The sequence below is a fragment of the Bos mutus genome, chromosome 18 (assembly GCF_027580195.1).
Source record: "Bos mutus isolate GX-2022 chromosome 18, NWIPB_WYAK_1.1, whole genome shotgun sequence".
NCBI lineage: Eukaryota > Metazoa > Chordata > Mammalia > Artiodactyla > Bovidae > Bos > Bos mutus.
The window spans coordinates 25,728,249-25,745,937 of NC_091634.1; the positions used below are offsets into that span (position 1 = coordinate 25,728,249).

At 44.2% G+C, this 17,689-nt stretch overlaps 1 protein-coding gene across 1 annotated transcript in view; it reads right to left on the bottom strand.

The window, feature by feature from the left end:
• Positions 1 to 17,689, bottom strand: part of WWP2 (WW domain containing E3 ubiquitin protein ligase 2) — a 143,608-nt gene that overhangs the window by 60,888 nt on the left and 65,031 nt on the right. The window lies entirely within an intron of this gene.

Consider the following 17,689-nt stretch of genomic DNA (forward strand, 5'->3'; position numbering starts at 1 on the left):
CTCAACAGTCTACGGAAGTAAATGAGGAACAATGCAGAGAGGGATCTGTACAGGAAAAGTGGTGGAATCAGCAACAGAGATCATCTGGCATCTTTAGAGAATGCAAGGCAACAGGCAGTATGTGTCTCCACAGTCTTGTCATAGCTTGACATCTTCATTCAATGAAAATGACTGAGCTTTGGTTTCCGTTTTGTCAAAGGAGATTATCCTACTACTCCATTACATACAATTTTTCAACAGTGAGAGGATTTCTATACTACCCAGGGAAGAAAAGACCACCCCTGTCCAGAAGAGAGAGATCCAGGGAACAATTTATAACCACAGGACGAGGGGCAGTGAGAATACCACCTACAATAAGTGTGGAAGCAAAGACGATGCTGAAGCTGAAGCTCCTGATTGGGAAGAACTGACTCATTGGAAAAGGCCCTGATGCTGGGAAAGATTGAAGGCAGGAGAAGAAGGGGACGACAGAGGATGAGATGGTTGGATGACAGCACTGACTCGATGGACGTGAGTTTGAGCAGGCTCCAGGAGTTGGTGATGGACAGGGAAGCCTGGCATGCTGCAGTTAACGGGTTGCAAACAGTCGGAAACAACTGAACAACTGAACTGAACTGAAGGACGAAGGAAGTATTTAATATGCACTGGGCTAGAATATCAGGTTCCAGGTACCTGTGGTGTGCTGTGCATTTTGCACATATTATCTCATTTAACATGGCAACCCCAGAGGTCACCAACTATTATTATGTCCATTTTACAAGTGAGAAAACAGACACCGAGAAAGTGAGCAATGGAGCAGAGATTTGAATCTAGGTACTCTAAGATCAAGAGTCCACGCTCTCGGGTTGGAGGCTGGGGTGGGGGTGGGGGTAAGCATGGACTTAAGTTGAATCCCTTTCGGGTTATTCATGGGTCACTCGGCCAATGGTGAGATGAAGACCTTGAACAGAAAGCTCCCCCATGGGAAGGCTCCACACCCACCAGAACACCTCTGCTGGTGAGACATTCTGGTCCAGGATGCTGGGAAAAACTTGCAGCACCACAAACCCAGAGATTCCCAGGGGAAAGACGTGGCCCCATGACTACCTTCTCCAACACAATGGGTACACACCCATGTGTTCACAGTGACTGTCTTTGGACGCTGGGAATATGGATGTTTCCTTTTGTGCTTTCCTAGGTTTTTCTGATTTTCTTCATTAAACTTGCCTACTTTTGAGGGAGGAAGAAACACAATTATTTAAAAAGAAAAAGTTTTTCTTGGGCCAAAACTACAAAAAAAAAAAAAAAAGAAGAAGAAGAAAAAAGCAACCTAGCAAACCCTGGAGTCCTTGGTACCTAAGACTGCATGGCAGTTAAAAATGGACAGGAGAGCACGACTGAGCTATGGAAATAAAGATTTAATTTGGACTGTTTTTCCATCTTATTTTTCCCTTAGCTAATTTCATAAATCAAAGCTGTCAACCACACCTCAGTCAAGAAAAATATTTCAGAGTCCCCACTCCATGGGAAGGAATATTAGCATTGAGCACTTTACCACAAGTCCTCATCGAAAGCAGGAGTGCAGACTAGTTCCAGAGGGGAAGATGGTCATTAGCTGCTGGTGAACGTGTGTGTATGTGTTGAGGGCTGAGAGCTTGAGAGAGATCAAATTGGTTAATAGAAGGTTTATTTCAGCCAAGAATCCCCTTAAAAGGACAAAAGAAAAAAGCCTCTGTGATTGGGTGCTCAGAGCCCACAGCAGAGGGCTGGACCCTCCAGGCGGGGCAGGCCGCGTGGGGCAGCGCAGAAAATGAGACACCAGTTGTGTCACACGCACGGGCTCCTGTGACTCTTTCCAGCCCCCTGGGCTCCTTGACCCTCTGCAGGGCAGCTGGGCATGACAACAGGGTGGGTCCTGTTACTCTCCTGGCCCCTCCCTCCCTTCCCCGAAAGGGCATGTGGTCAGAGTTGAGAGAGAACACTTTCAGAAATATTCAACCACTAATGAGAGCAGCACACCCGGAATGACAGGCTGCAGCAGCGCCGGGATCAGCCCAGAACCAGGGGCAGCTGGGACCGCTTTGCATGGATTGCCGCCTCCCTGCCCATGGCCCATGGCCACCCCGCTACCCGTCCACCACACACACACACACACACACACACACACGGCCACCCCACTACCTGCCCACCACACACACACCCACACACCCACACCCACACCCACAAACACACACACACACACAGACACACACACACAGACACACACGGCCACCCCACTACCTGCCCACCACACGCACGCACACACACACACGGCCACCCCACTACCCGCCCACCATACATACATGCATGCATACACATAGACACACACACACCCTTACACATACATACACACTTCCCCCAGATTCTTCCCTTGCCTTAAATCTGGAGCTTCCACCTTTCCCCTCTTGAATTATCTTTAAAATAAGACTCTTAGAAGAGAAGGCCTCAACATTTGAGGAAAATCTTTCTCTTCAGCAGCTGCTTCTTTGGGAGGACTCAGTTCAGTTCAGTTGCTCAGTCAGGTCTGACTCTGTGCCCACATGGACTTCAGCACGCCAGACTTCCCTGTCCATCACCAACTCCCGGAGCCCGCTCAAACTCATGGGAGGACTCACTCAACCCTTAAAAGATGGGACTGTGTCGTGATTAAAAAGCTGGCCCAAATGCTGAAACCACACACCATAAGCCAAAATAGTACCAGGACGCAAATGGGGTGATGGGTGGAGATGAGCTGGGCTCCACCACAGGCAGCCTGGCTTCGGCTCTGCCAATGACTTCAACCTTGGCCTGATCCCTCCGCCATTTTGGGGGCAGGAGGGAACAGCTATGCAGACCCTGGGGCAGTTAAAAGGTGGCAGAACAGCAAAACTCCACAAATGGTTTTGAGTCCTCTAGTTACCGAGATTCAGCCTCACTAGAGTATGTGCTTTCTCAGAATGCTGGTGTGAACTTATTCCTCTCTCAGGTCAGAAACTAAGGCCTCCCTAAGGAATACCAGTCAAGGTCTGGGTCCTGGGATTATCTCCCCATGTTCCAGAAAACGTCTGATGCAAGTGAGGCCCGCAGGAGAGGGCTCTTGGCTGTCCCTTGCCGTTCAAGCTTTGACATTCAGTGTCGGCCTCAGTCCTCAGCTAACCCTGAGAGCCACAGCCTCAAATGCTGTGAGACGTTCGGCACTGTCCTTCATGAAAGCCAGTAACTTGAATTCAGTCATTATTTTCTGACCTATTAGGCCGTGTTCTAGAGCTAGCAACAAAATACAAAGAACTCCTGACCTCAAGGACCTACATGTTAGGGGAAATGCAGTGACTGATAATTCTGCTCAGACACAAATTTGCATCACTCCCTATGAAGCTGGTGTGTGCGAGTCACTGGCTAGTGAGTGAGCCTGGCGGGTAACTTAGCACTTATCACCCAGTGCAGCTTTGTTAATCATCATCACATATGCAATAGTTTATATGGAGTATAAACAAAAATTTGTTAAAAAAAGAACAAACAGGCAGCCTTACTATCAGTAATGTAAGTTAAAACAAAATGAAGAGTCAAAAGAAGTAATAGCTCACAAAACAGAAAAACAAAAGTTTCTGCTAAATTAAAAAATAAAATTTAAAATTTGGTGGTGGCTCAGAACTTGGGATTGGTAAGTCTATCATATCCCTTACGAGGAAATGGATTTAAAAAGCACATCATTAAAATTCAAAACTTCCGCCCTTCCAAAAACACTATCAGAAAAATGAAAAGCCAATCCCTAAACTGGGAAAAACTATTTGTAAAACATGTATCTGATAAAGGATTTCTATTGAGAATATATAAGAAAAAACTTTCAAAACTCAGTAATAAAAAGAATAAACCAATAAAACTAACCGAAAAGTTTTAAAAGAGAAGATCTACAAACAGCAAATAAACACTTGAGAAACACTCAACATCAAGTCATTGGGAAAATGTAAATTAAAACCACAGTGAGATACCATCACACAACTATACAAATAGACAAAGTAAAAACAAAACAAAAAAGCCTGACACACACACAAAAAAAGAAAACAAACAAAAACCTGACAGTAAACAGTGTTAGTAAGAACACAAAGCACCCAGGTCTCTCAAACACCGCTGAAGGGAATACAATGTGGTTCTATCATTTTGCAAAAAAGTTTGGCAGTTTCTTATAAAGTTAAACATGCACTTAGTGTACCAACCAGCAATCCTACGCCTAGGTATTTATACAAAAGAAAAGAAAACATGTTTATACAAAACTTGTGGGCAAACTATTTTGGGTGACTATTCATAATTTTCAAAACCATAAACAACCCAAATCCGTGAATGAACAGACCAAATGTGGTACATCCACACAGTGAAACACTACTCAGCAAACAAAAGGAATGAACTACTGATGATGAAACAACACAGATGAATCACAAATGAATTATGCGAAGCAGGAGACAGACTAAGAGGCTACAGAGTATATCATTCCATTTTTATGACATTTAAGAAAAGGTAAAACTGCAGAGACAGGAAACAATTAGTATCTGCCAGTAGCTGGAGAAAGAAGTAGGGGCTGACTGCAAAGGGGCAAGAGGGAACTTTGGGGGGAAATGATACATTCTGTATCTTGATTTTTGGTGGTGGTTACCAGACTCTATGGGCTTCCAGGTGGCACAGTGGTAAAGAATCCACCTGCCAATGCAGGAGATGCAGGAGACATGGTTTCGATCCCTGGGTGAGGAAGATCTCCTGGAGAAGGAAATGGCAACCCACACCAGTATTCTTGCCTGAAAATCCCATGGAGAGAGGAGCCTAGAGGGCTACTGTCGACAGGGTAAGGAAGAGTCTCAGGCACAGCTGAGTGACTGAGGACACACCAGACTCTATACTTCCATCAAAACCCACAGAACTGTACACTGCATAGGGTTTATGTTACTGTATGCAGATTATACTGTCACAGACCTATTTTCATTTTAAAAAGCAATCTGTGTGTTTCAGTCACTGCAAAAACAACTAATCACATGAGAAAAAATTTTAAAGTAATCGAAAAGTTTTAAAAGAAAACTTAGGTATGGTATGAGGATATGTGTGTGTTAGTCACTCAGTCACGTTCGACTCTTTGTGTTCCCACCAGGCTCCTCTGTCCATGAGATTTTCTGTGCAAGAATACTGGAGTGAGTTGTCATGTCATTTCCTTCTAGGGGATCTGCCCCCCCAAAAAACACCCAGACAACAAGAACATTGAAGGGAATATGATTCAGGCAATACTCTGCTGCTGCTGCTAAGTCACTTCAGTCGTGTCTGACTCTGTGCGACCCCATAGACAGCAGCCCACCAGGCTCCCCCATCCCTGGGATTCTCCAGGCAAGAACACTGGAGTGGGTTGCCATTTCCTTCTCCAATGCATGAAAGTGAAAGGTGAAAGTGAAGTCCCTCAGTCGTGTCCAACTCTTAGCAACCCCACGGACTGCAGCCCACCAGGCTCCTCTGTCCATGGGATTTTCCAGGCAAGAGTACTGGAGTAGGGTGCCACTGCCTTCTCTGTAAGGCAATACTCAGAGCTCTACAAACACTCTGTATTAATAAATATGGGGATTCTTCAGTGCCCGAGGACACATCTCTTGCAAATGTCAAGAATTCGTGGCTGACCGGATACTGGGTGCCAAGCATATTTTTCTATCTTGGTAAAAGAGGCCCAGAATACTAAAGGGAAGTTCTTTGACCTCAGAATTCAAGCCCATTAGCTGGGCAAAAGAGAAGTTTCTGGGCAGAACCACTGATAGTGGGGTTTTTCCTCCCTTTAAATTTATTAAAGGAAAAAAAAACAGACACAGAAGTTAAAATTGCCTAAATAACTTAAAACTGTTCTCACATCCCAATCCAGGGAATTGATTTTTGCCTAGATGACTAGAAGCAAGAGGGTGGCTGTCCTGCCCCTCTTCCAAGTCCTCTTAACTGGGCATTGTCTTTTAATAGCAGCATGGAAACAAAATGAGTGAGGCTGGGCCGGTTTCCAGTAAAAGAATCAGGAAAAAAAAAAAAAAAAACAGTCACTTAAAATAGAATCATGGAGGGAAAAATGGGAAGCAGTGATGGGAAAAGAAATGGTTTCCATCATTCAGAGAGGCGTCACTAAGCAAACCTGCTCCCACCTACATGCAGCCTCCTCAATTCTTCCTGTTCATTTAAATGTGGACAAGGAGAAGGGGAATGGGAGGGGGGTAAAAGGGGGTGGTGAAAAGGGAAAGGCGCAATTAAGAGTTAAAAATGGGACCACTGGAATCATTCTGAGGGTAATTTACGGCTCCATTCCACACCCTACCTCTGGCTGCCAGCCTCAGAAATGACAGGAAAGGTAAAAATAAAACAACTGCCAAGCCCATTCTACATGACAGAAAGACAAGTGATTTACTTATACCCAATCTGGAGAACAGAGAAACATTCTCAACGGTGGCAGCTTTCTGAGACTGAAAAATTCACTTTAAGAGAGACTATATACTACATTTTGACTCCTCTCATCCCAGGTTGTATGCTGGCTGGGCTTCTAGCAGAAGCGGTCAGTGTCTCATTCCATCCCACCCCAACTCGGAGCAGCAGCAGGGAATGACCTGGGGTTCCCTGAATACAGAAGCCCCTCACTTATTTGTCCCATGTCCTGAGATGGTACAAGGGCACAGGACGCTCCAGCAGCTCAGGAGACTGTCAACCTCCACTGATACACAGCAGGAAGCTGCAGGGGGCCGACCCTGAACACGGGGCTCCAACTTCTGCTGTAGGTGGGCCAGAAAAGGCTCTTCCACCTTCTTCCCCCTGGCATCTCCTCTTGCTTGAACCTGGCCCATCCCAGAGCATCCCTGAGCTACAGCCACAGACCTGAAAGGACCACACGGTACCAGAATGACAGCGCCCAGGCTGTTATTTCTAAGTGTTCTGACGCAACAAATCACAAAGGCAGGGATTCAGCAGGAAGGAGGCACGCTCCTAAAAGAATATGCTCATCAGACGTTCCTCCAAACCTCCCTCTAAACTCCTCCCAAGGAAAAGTTGGAGCTTTTGCTGATCGACTCACTGGCATCCTCTTCTCTGGACTCTTCGCCCAGCTGGCTCCTCATTCAAATCCTGGTCTAAATGTCCCTTACCTCCCAGGCTGCACTAAACTCCCTGACTTCTCTGGCATAGCATTCTATCCTTTTCCTTAATGGCCTTTTTTTTTTAACTTTTTATTTTGTATTGGGGTATAACCAACTAACAATGTTGTGATAGTTTCAGGTGAACAGCTGAAGGGACTCACCCTTTCTATTTGTAATTTATGTTTGTTTATCTGTTTAATGTCTAACTTCAACAAGGCCCATGAAGGCGGAAGCCATGTCTGTTTAGGTGTAACTTTGTATAACCAGAACCTAGCATATGCTTGGCCCCACAGTAGGCACAAAGAAACATTTGCTGAATGAATAAAAGACGCAAGCTCTCAAGTACAAAAGCACTCTTGGGCCTGTAACCTCTAATATTTCCCATGTTCCTAGCAATCCATCACTCCTCACCTCCCTGTCTCCAACCACCTCTTTAAAGAATGGTATCTATGCCAAGAGATGGAATCCACAAGGTAGGAGGTATTGAGAAGTGTCAGAGCTAGTGTCTTCCAAAAAGGTTAGCCCGCAACATCATGTAAGAACATTCTCTAGTCTACAAACCAAGGTCTACAAATAAAAATCATTTCATTATACTTTTTTTTGTGCCACATATACTAAAATTGCAAGACAATCTCCACATCCAACCAAATTTTATTTATCATGGTTTTGTTGTTGTTGTTCTAGCTATAATTTTCAAGCACTCTCCAACAGGTAACGACTAGGCAAGTGATTGAACATGGGAATTAAGAGAGATACCTTGTGTGGCAGGAATATTTTCTAAAATGCCCCTCCTCCCAAAAACACCCCACCTCAATGCATAAAACCAGGGAATGTGATGACATATTACACAGCCTGAATTCCTGCTGAGCACGTGGCCTCACTCAAGTTGGAGGGCTTTATAGAGAGATGGCAATGCCCTGTGGAATCAGTGCTCATCTCACAGGGGTGCCATTTCTGTGATCCAAATAGCCTTCGTGAGACACACACTCCTGACATTCCAACCATCAGTTGGGGATGTGAATAGTTATCTATACGTGGGACATCACTGTTCTCAGAGGGTGAGTAAGTAACACTCTCTCCTGGTAGAGTTCAGGAACATGGATGTTACTACACACGCTTTTTCCAAATAAGACATATTTATGTGTCAGCTTATCTCAGATTCCAATGCCAACCATGGAAGTTGTAAGGACTTGAACAATCCAAGAAAAAAGGTTCAAAGTGGAAGTATCAATCATGAAGAATAAGTAAAACAGGAGGAGCAGAGACTTCCCTGGTGGTCCGGTGGTTAGGACTCCATGCTTCTACTGCAGGGTGCGTGGGTTGGAGCACTGGTCAGAGAACTAGGATCCTGCACGCTGCAGCCAAAATAAAAACCCAGGGGGAACCACCACGCTCTTGGCGATCTCGCTAAGCTTTAGAAATACAAGGCTGTCCTGATAAAAAGTCTCCCCTGTACCCTGTGCCCCTGAAACCATCACTTCTCAGGGAGTCGAGGTGCCAAGGAATGTAAACTGGTAGCAAGACCCACCCTGAAGTCCTGGCAAGTGAGAAGCAGGAACACAAGACTCTTTCAACTCAACAAGGATTCACTGAGCTGCTGCTACGTGCAGCAGAGCACTATTCGGGGCCTGGTGGGGACACAAAGATGCCTAAGGCCCAGATGAGTTTGGCTGAGAACTCCCCCTGTACCCCTCCCAACCTTCAAAACAAGAGTGCTGTAGATGGGAGAGAAAAAAAACCAACTCCTCAGGAGTCCCCATTTCATCATTCTTCTCTACATGTAAAGCAAAAGTGTAGGGTGTGATTTCAAATAAAGGTTTTGCTTACCTTTTTTGAAGGGAAAAATTTTAAACAGAAAGAACAAAACCAACCATATCCTCATCTCCCCTTCTCCTTCACCAAACAGCAGTGATTCACACCATCTCCTACTCTAGACTTCCACGAATCTCAAGTTAAAAATTGTTGTCAATTTCTTATTTCAAAGTTGTACCTTCAAAGGCCATTTATGAGCACACAAAATAGACCTGACACATAGATGTGCCATGAAAGTCCAAGAGAAGTCCCAGTCCAAACAGAAAATCTTCAGACAGGGAGCCGGGGAAGAAATTCTTGTTCTCTCTACGCTGTTAGGTGCAGAATTTCACACTCCATTATCAAATAATCCGTGAGCCAAAGATACCTTCAACTCATAAAGACAAAGAAAAGGCAGGCCAAACACAGGCTTAAAGTGGCTGGTTGGCTTAGCAAAGAGAGACAAAGAAAGCAGAACAGACAGCACTTAAAAGGCAAGAGGATGAAAAGATATCACGAATCACAAGAAACAAACGGACCAACCATGACAGTTTAAAGATACAAGGTATTATATTGGTTTGGGTTTGTTTTTCAATCTTTTTTTTTTAATTGAAGTATTGCTGACATACAAACTGTATTAGCTTCAGGTATACAACATAGTCATCCGACATTTCTATACATTCTGAACTGATGTATATAAAGTCTAGGAATCATCTGCCACCAAAGTGATCACAAAATTATTGCCCATATTCTCCACACTGTACATTACATTCTCATGACTTGTTTATTCTATAACCAGAAGTCTGCATCCCTTAGTCCCCCTTCATCTAGTTCTTCCAACTTGCCACCCTCCTTGTACTGTTTGTTAAAAACCCAGTTCAATGATGTTTCGAGCAACACCATCTAATATATAAGCACCAAAAATGTGGAAACTAAATGGATGCAGAAAATATGGCAAGAAAATACAAAACAAAAGGAAGCTGGGGAAGTTATGCTAATACAAAACTAAATAAACTTTTTAAATGATTTTTAAAATTCAGGCATAATTTACGTATAGTAAAATTCACTCCCTTTCAAGGGTACAGTTAAATGAGTTTTACCAGCATATACAATCGTGTTATCATCATCATGATCAAGACATAAAACACTTACTCTGCCCCCCAAAATTTCTTGGTGCCCTTGGTAGTCAATCCCTCCCCTTAATTCCCAAGAATTGCTAACAGGATTTCTGTCCCAATCATTTTGCCTCTTCCAGAATGTTATATAAATGGAATCACATAGAATGTAGCCTTTTGTGTCTGGCTTTTTTAAATTTACCATCTTAACCATTTTATTTTACTTATTTATTTACTTTTGACCCCACCACCTGGCTTGCAGGATCTTAGTTCCCCGACCAGGAATTGAACCTGGTCCCAGACAGTGAGGCTTCCCTGATAGCTCAGTTGGTAAAGAATCCACCTACAATGCAGGAGACCCCAGTTAATTCCTGGGTCAGGAAGATCCCCTGGAGAAGGGAAAGGCTATCCACTCCAGTATTCTGGGCTGGAGAATTCCGTGGACTGTATAGTCCATGGGGTCGCAAAGAGTCAGACACGACTGAGACTTTCACTTTCACCTTCCAGGTAGTGAGAGCGTGGACTCCTAACCACTGGACTGCCAAGGAAGTCTTTTGTATATCTGGCTTCTTGCATTTAGCATAATTCTTTTGAGAGTCATCCATGTTGTTTAATGCTATTCCTTTTTATTGCCCAGAACAAATAAAATTTTAAAGGTGCTAGAAAAAGAGAGGATCACAAGATAAAAATTTCAATTCACCCAAAAGACATATTTCAAACTTGTATAGTGGGTCCAAGAATAAAACCTTTAAATACACAAAGCAGAAATTCTTGGATACAACCTGGCCCCACCTATTAAATGCCGTCGCCTCCTCCTATTTTCCCATCATTCCCTCCACTCCAGCCAAACTGGCCTCCTTCAACTCCAAAGGCCCATTCCCAGCTGGGTTCCTTGGCAAGAGCCACTCCTCTGCCCAAAGTCCCTGACGAGACAGCCTCATGGAGAAATCCCTCACCTTCTTCAAGGCTTTGTTTACAGGTCGCCTTCTTAACCATACCTCTCTCATCTGCATTATTTCATACTGTATCCTGTTGCTATGTAAAGAGTCCACAAGATCAAACCTGCAGACAAGGTCAGCTGGGCCTTTGCAGCTGTAATCTTGGCAGAATGGTAGGAGGCGGGTGCCAGAATGAAGTGAACTAATACATAAATAGGAATAAGGATGGGAGACTCAGAATATTGAGACTAGTATTTTTGCTATATTTTCAATAGGTATGGGTACATAACAACTTTAAGAAATCCTGTGATGTGTTCTGTGCTTTAGTTCTGTGACTATTTTTACCTAATGCAAAGTGAAAAACCTAAATATAGAATTGTTCCAGTGTATAAAAAGAGTCATTCTATTTAGGTTATTGAGTATGCCATCATAAAGACAGTCGCTAAACCAAACCCTAAATCTCCACTTCCACAGACCTTGGCGCTTTCGAAAGGAGCCAAGAAGGGCCAACAGATTCCTAAAGGAAACATCTAACCTCATCACACCAAACCACAGCCACAAACACCATGGCTTAAGCAGTCCTTTTCCCCGCCATCCACATCTGTCCATAGCATTTCCAGACAGTTCTGTTCCGATCTTTGATCATCACATACCCAAACTGTGCTAGTCCCTGTGACTCAAGTCTTTTCTCTGAGATCCATACTCTTTAACTGACTTCTCTCTAAACATTTTCCCTTTCGTTGTCTTTTTCTTTTTTTTTTAATTATTTATTTTTCTGGGTACTCCACGTCTTAGTTGCAGAATGCAGGTTCTAGTTCCCTGATCAGACTACTGCATTGGGAGTGTGGACTCTTAGCCATAGGACTACCAGAGAAGTCCCAACTCTTGCCCTTTCAATTACAATTTTCTAGGACTGAGAAGTTCTAGAATCCAGATACAGGTCTCGTTAAAGTAGAAATGTCACCCCTGCCCCCTAAATCATGGAGACCCTAATACTGGTACCATTGTTCAGTGTCAGGAATACACCTTTTGGTCCTCGGCATCTCCTAGGTTTGGCTTGCGTTCTCCTCCTATGGGTACACTTTGAGAGGAACGACTCTGCCCGAGTCACTCAGTACCACTGTTCCACAGAGCCTACTAAGCACTAATCATGACCATTACGGGGGAAGTCATTTTAAAGTGACAGCTTCAGACTTCCCTGGTGGTCCAGTCACTAAGACTCCACACTCCAAACGCAAGGGCCACAGATTCGATCCCTGATCCAGGAGCTGGATCCCACGTGCTGCAACTAAGTGTCTGCATGCTGCAGGGGAGCCACCACCTGCAGCTAGTCCTCCACTCCTCCCTCTCCAGTTCCCACATCAATGCTCTTGATCCCTAGGTCCTAGGGACCTCAATCTAGGAATCTCTAGGTCCCTGAGCCTAGCCTTGGCCTCCACTGTGTCAAGACATTCCTACCTTCTTCTGCCTTCTCCTGTGTCCCTTCTCCTACCCCTTCATTCCAGGGGCTAGTAGACTCTCCGACAACAAGGCAGCGAGGTTCTGGAAGCAGTTTGTTGTTTTACTTGCTAAGTCATGTCCAGCTCTTTTGCAACCCCACAGACTGTAGCCCGCCAGGCTCCTCTGTCCATAGGATTTCCCAGGCAGGAATACTGGAGTGGGTTGCTATTTCCTTCTCCAGGGGATCTTTCCAACTCAGGGACCGAAACTGTGTTTCCTGCACTAGCAGGCGGGTTCTTTACCACTAGTGTCTCCTGGGAAGCCCAAATGAATGAGTATGTGCTGTATTCAAAAAAAATTTTATTTACAAAAAGAAGTGGTCAAGAGGATAAGACAAACTCAGACTGGAAGAAAATATTTGTAAAAACATATCTTGATAAAAGACTGTTTTCCAAAATATACAAAGAACACTTAAGACTCAACAACAAGAAAAGGAAAAACCTGATTTAAAAAATGGGCAAAAGGCCTGAACAGACACCTCACCAAAAAAGATATATGCATGGCAAATGAGTATATGAAAAGGTGCTCTACATTATATGTCATTAGGGAAATGCAAACGAGACACCACGACATGCCTATTAGAAAGGCCAAAATCTAGAATACTGACAACACCAAATGCTGGTGAGGATGTGGAGCAACAGGAACTCTCATCCGTTGCTGGTGGGGATATAAAATGGTATAGCCATTTTGGAAGACAATTTGGCAATTTGTTACAAAACTAAAAGTACTCTTTGCTCTTACCATCAGATCAGATCAGATCAGTTCAGTCGCTCAGTCGTGTCCGACTCTTTGCAACCCCATGAATCGCAGCACGCCAGGCCTCCCTGTCCATCACCAACTCCCGGAGTTCACTCAGACTCACGTCCATCGAGTCAGTGATGCCATCCAGCCATCTCATCCTCTGTCGTCCCCTTCTCCTCTTGCCCCCAATCCCTCCCAGCATCAGAGTCTTTTCCAATGAGTCAACTCTTCACATGAGGTGGCCAAAGTACTGGAGTTTCAGCTTTAGCATCATTCCTTCCAAAGAAATCCCAGGGCTGACCTCCTTCAGAATGGACTGGTTGGGTCTCCTTGCAGTCCAAGGGACTCTCAAGAGTCTTCTCCAACACCACAGTTCAAAAGCATCAATTCTTCGGTGCTCAGCCTTCTTCACAGTCCAACTCTCACATCCATACATGACCACAGGAAAAACCATAGCCTTGACTAGACGAACCTTTGTTGGCAAAGTAATGTCTCTGCTTTTGAATATGCTATCTAGGTTGGTCATAACTTTCTTTCCAAGGAGCTCTTACCATACAACCTAGCAATTGCTCTCCTTTGTATTTTTCCAAAGGAGTTGAAAACATGTCCACATAAAAATTTGCACAGGGCTGTTTACAGTAGCTTTGTTCAAAATTGTCAAAACTCAGAAGCAACCAAGATGTCCCTCAGTAGGTGAATGGATAAATAAACTGTGGTATGTCCAGATTATGAAGTATTATTTCAGTCAATTCAGTTCAGTCGCTCACTTGTGTCCAACTCTTTGCAATCCCGTGGACTGCATGCAGCATTCCAGGCATCCCTGTCCATCACCAACTCCTGGAGTTTATTCAAACTCATGTCCATTGAGTCGGTGATACCATCCAACCGTCTCATCCTCTGCCGTCCCCTTTTCCTCCCGCCTTCAATCTTTGCCCAGCATCAGGGTCTTTTCAAATGAGTCAGTTCTTCACATCAGGTAGCTAAAGTATTGCAGCTTCAGCTTCAGCATCAGTCCTTCCAATGAATATTCAGGACTGATTTCCTTTAGGATGGACTGGTTGGATCTCCTTGCAAGAGTTCAAGGGACGCTCAAGAGCTTTCTCCAACACCACAGTTCAAAAGCATCAGTTCTTCGGCACTCAGCTTTCTTTATAGTCCAACTCTCACATCCATACATGACTACTGGAAAAATCAAAGCTCTGACTAGATGGACCTTTGCTGGCAAAGTAATATCTCTGCTTTTTAATATGCTATCTAGGTTGTTCATAAATTTTTTCCAAGGAGCAAGCATCTTTTAATTTCATGGCAGCAGTCACCATCTGCAGTGATTTTGGAGCCCCCAAAAAAAGTTTGTCACTGTTTCCATTGTTTCCCCATCTATTTGCCATGAAGTGATGGGACCAGAAATATTATTTAGTTCTAAAAAACAAATGAACTATCAAACCATGAAGAGACACAGAGGAACCTCAGATGCATATTACTAAGTGAAGGGCTACAATCTGAGCTACAAATTTTATGATTCCAGTTAGATGACATTCTAGAAAAGGGAAAACTATATAGGCAGTAAAAAGATCAATGGTTAACAGGGAGAGAGGGATAAACAGACAGAATACAGGAGATCTTTAGAGCACTGAAACTATTTTGTATAATGCTATAGCATATTCAAAAGCAGAGACATTACCTTGCCAACAAAGGTTCATCTAGTCAAGGCTATGGTTTTTTCCTGTGGTCACGTATGGATGTGAGAATTGGACTGTGAAGAAGGCTGAGCACCGAAGAATTGATGCTTTTGAACTGTGGTGTTGGAGAAGACTCTTGAGAGTCCCTTGGACTGCAAGGAGACCCAACCAGTCCATTCTGAAGGAGGTCAGCCCTGGGATTTCTTTGGAAGGAATGATGCTAAAGCTGAAACTCCAGTACTTTGGCCACCTCATGTGAAGAGTTGACTCATTGGAAAAGACTCTGATGCTGGGAGGGATTGGGGGCAAGAGGAGAAGGGGACGACAGAGGATGAGATGGCTGGATGGCATCACTGACTCGATGGACGTGAGTCTGAGTGAACTCCGGGAGTTGGTGATGGACAGGGAGGCCTGGCGTGCTGCGATTCACGGGGTCGCAAAGAGTCGGACACGACTGAGCGACTGATCTGATCTGATCTGATAATGGTGGATACATGTCACTATACATGTGTCAAAATCATAAAGTACACAATACCAAGAGTGAACTCTAATATAAACTATGGACACTGGGAGATAAAGTCTCTCATTATCATTTGGGATGATGATTTGTCAATGTAGGTTCAATGATTGTAGCAACACGAACCACTCTATTGTGGGATGCTGACGGCATGCTCCCCGCTGCGGGAGGCTGTGTATATGTGGTAGGTGGGAAATCTCTGTACTTGCTGCTCAGTGTTGCTGTGAACCAAGCACTGCTCTAAACAAACAAACAAGTGCAGCCTGGATTTGACCTGAAGACCATGGCTGGCTTCAGCTATCATCCTGAATATCTTGTGTCAACATTACCAAATGACTAGTATGTCTAAATGTGCCAAGTCCTCTTATTCTCAATTGCCTTTGCCGACGCTGTTCCCTCAGCCTGAGCAACTTCCCTTTCCCCAACTTCACTGGTCTGCAAACTCCTTCAAAATACAGATCAAACATGTGAAGTCTTCCCCTACTATCCCCTGGTGGATTTAGGTAACTTTCCACTAGCTTCGCTCACCACCACTATGGGGTCCATCACACTACACTGGAACTGTCACCTCTGTCTCCCACCAGATGCCAGACCTCAATGTCAAGGGCCATGACTTTTTTATCTTTTTATCTACAACCCAGCTCACAGCCTGGCATTCATGTTTATGGAACAAATACTGCCTCCAACAAAAACTGCCTCCAATAAAGACCAATGAGATAAAACGGATCTGAATAAACAAACATTCAATAGGGAATTCCCTGCTGGTCTAGTGGTTAAGACTCTGTGCTTCCACTGCCAGAAACCTGAGTTCAATCCTTGGTCAGGGAACTAAGATCCCACAAGCCACGTGGCACAGCCAAAAAAACAAAAACAAAACCCTAAAACAAAAAAAGTACAATAATGCATAATTTTAATCAGTGCAGAATTAATAAATTAACATATAAATAAATGTGTACTTCATCTCGATAATGACTTTTCAATGTGTGGCTTTGGGAATGCAGGGTAGCTCTTGTCCATGGTCTCAACCCTATTCCTTACATACCATCTACTCAGAAGAGAGCCCTGCAAGCTCCTTCTGTGCAGGAACCGGGTCTCAGTTATTACTATATGAGTAAACAAACTACTCATATTCCTTTTCTTACTCCTCTCTCTTCCCCAGCAATTGTAATGAGCCTACAGCTAGATTTTAAGTAGAAGTTATTGGGTGGGAGACCTGAATGGAGACCATAAAGACATTTGGATCAGCGTCACGCTGACAGGGTGACATCGCCACATCACTGCAGGTTGAAGGGAATTCCCTGGTGGTCAGTGGTTAGGAATCGGTGCTTTCACTGCTGGGGCCCCAGGTTCAGTCCCTGGTTGGGGAACTAAGATCCTCAAGCGGCACAGCGTGGCCAAAAATAACTAACTAACTACAGTTCCGAATCAAGCACCTTTAGTCATCTCAGTGGAAGGACAGGCGGCAGTGGCCAACAATGACAGAGAGTGGCCCAGCGCCTGAAGGCTCAGTTCCCATCTGCCTCTTACTCCCATTAGCTTGGCTTCCCGGTCTTCGCTGGTCCCCCAAGGACTTCCAGCAGTGTTCCCAGCATCCTCTCGCTCGGTGAAGTTTATTTTTCTTTCCTTTCTGGGCTAGGCTGTCTGCAGACACAGCTGATGAGCTATTTAGAGCTCACCAGAGACCTTGGGCCTTTCCATGTCTCTGAGATTAGGGCTTTTAAATCTCCAGAGGTCACTAATGCCAAGGCAAGGGAGTCAATAAATCTGATATGCTTTCATCAGAGCAGGATAAAAAGGGAGAGAGGAAAGGAGGGTGGATGAAAACTCTATCATAGGAGGGTATGAACTCACATGTCAAAGAACTGGGTGGGAGCTTGTTAAAATGCAGATTCTGACCAACACGGCCCAATACTGACGGCTGATGGGGAACAGAGGCCTCCAGCCCTTCACACCAAACACACACACAAACATGCTCATGCACAATCATGTACATTCACACATATTCTTACAATAAATACATATATAGTATATAATAAAGAAAAATTAATTACTTAAGCCCCTATATCTTCTTAGCCAAGATCTCTTTCACAGATTTCAGGCCTATGAGTGAAAAACTTTATGAACCCAAAATCCAATTCAACGCATTCTTCCATTTGCTCATACCATTTCCCTGTATGACGATGGAAAATCTATAGGGATTCTAGACAGAGGAGCTAGTTGTTCAAGTTGGAAGAAATATTTTTTCTCGTTTTTTTTTTAATGTTTTGTTTCGTTTTGGGGT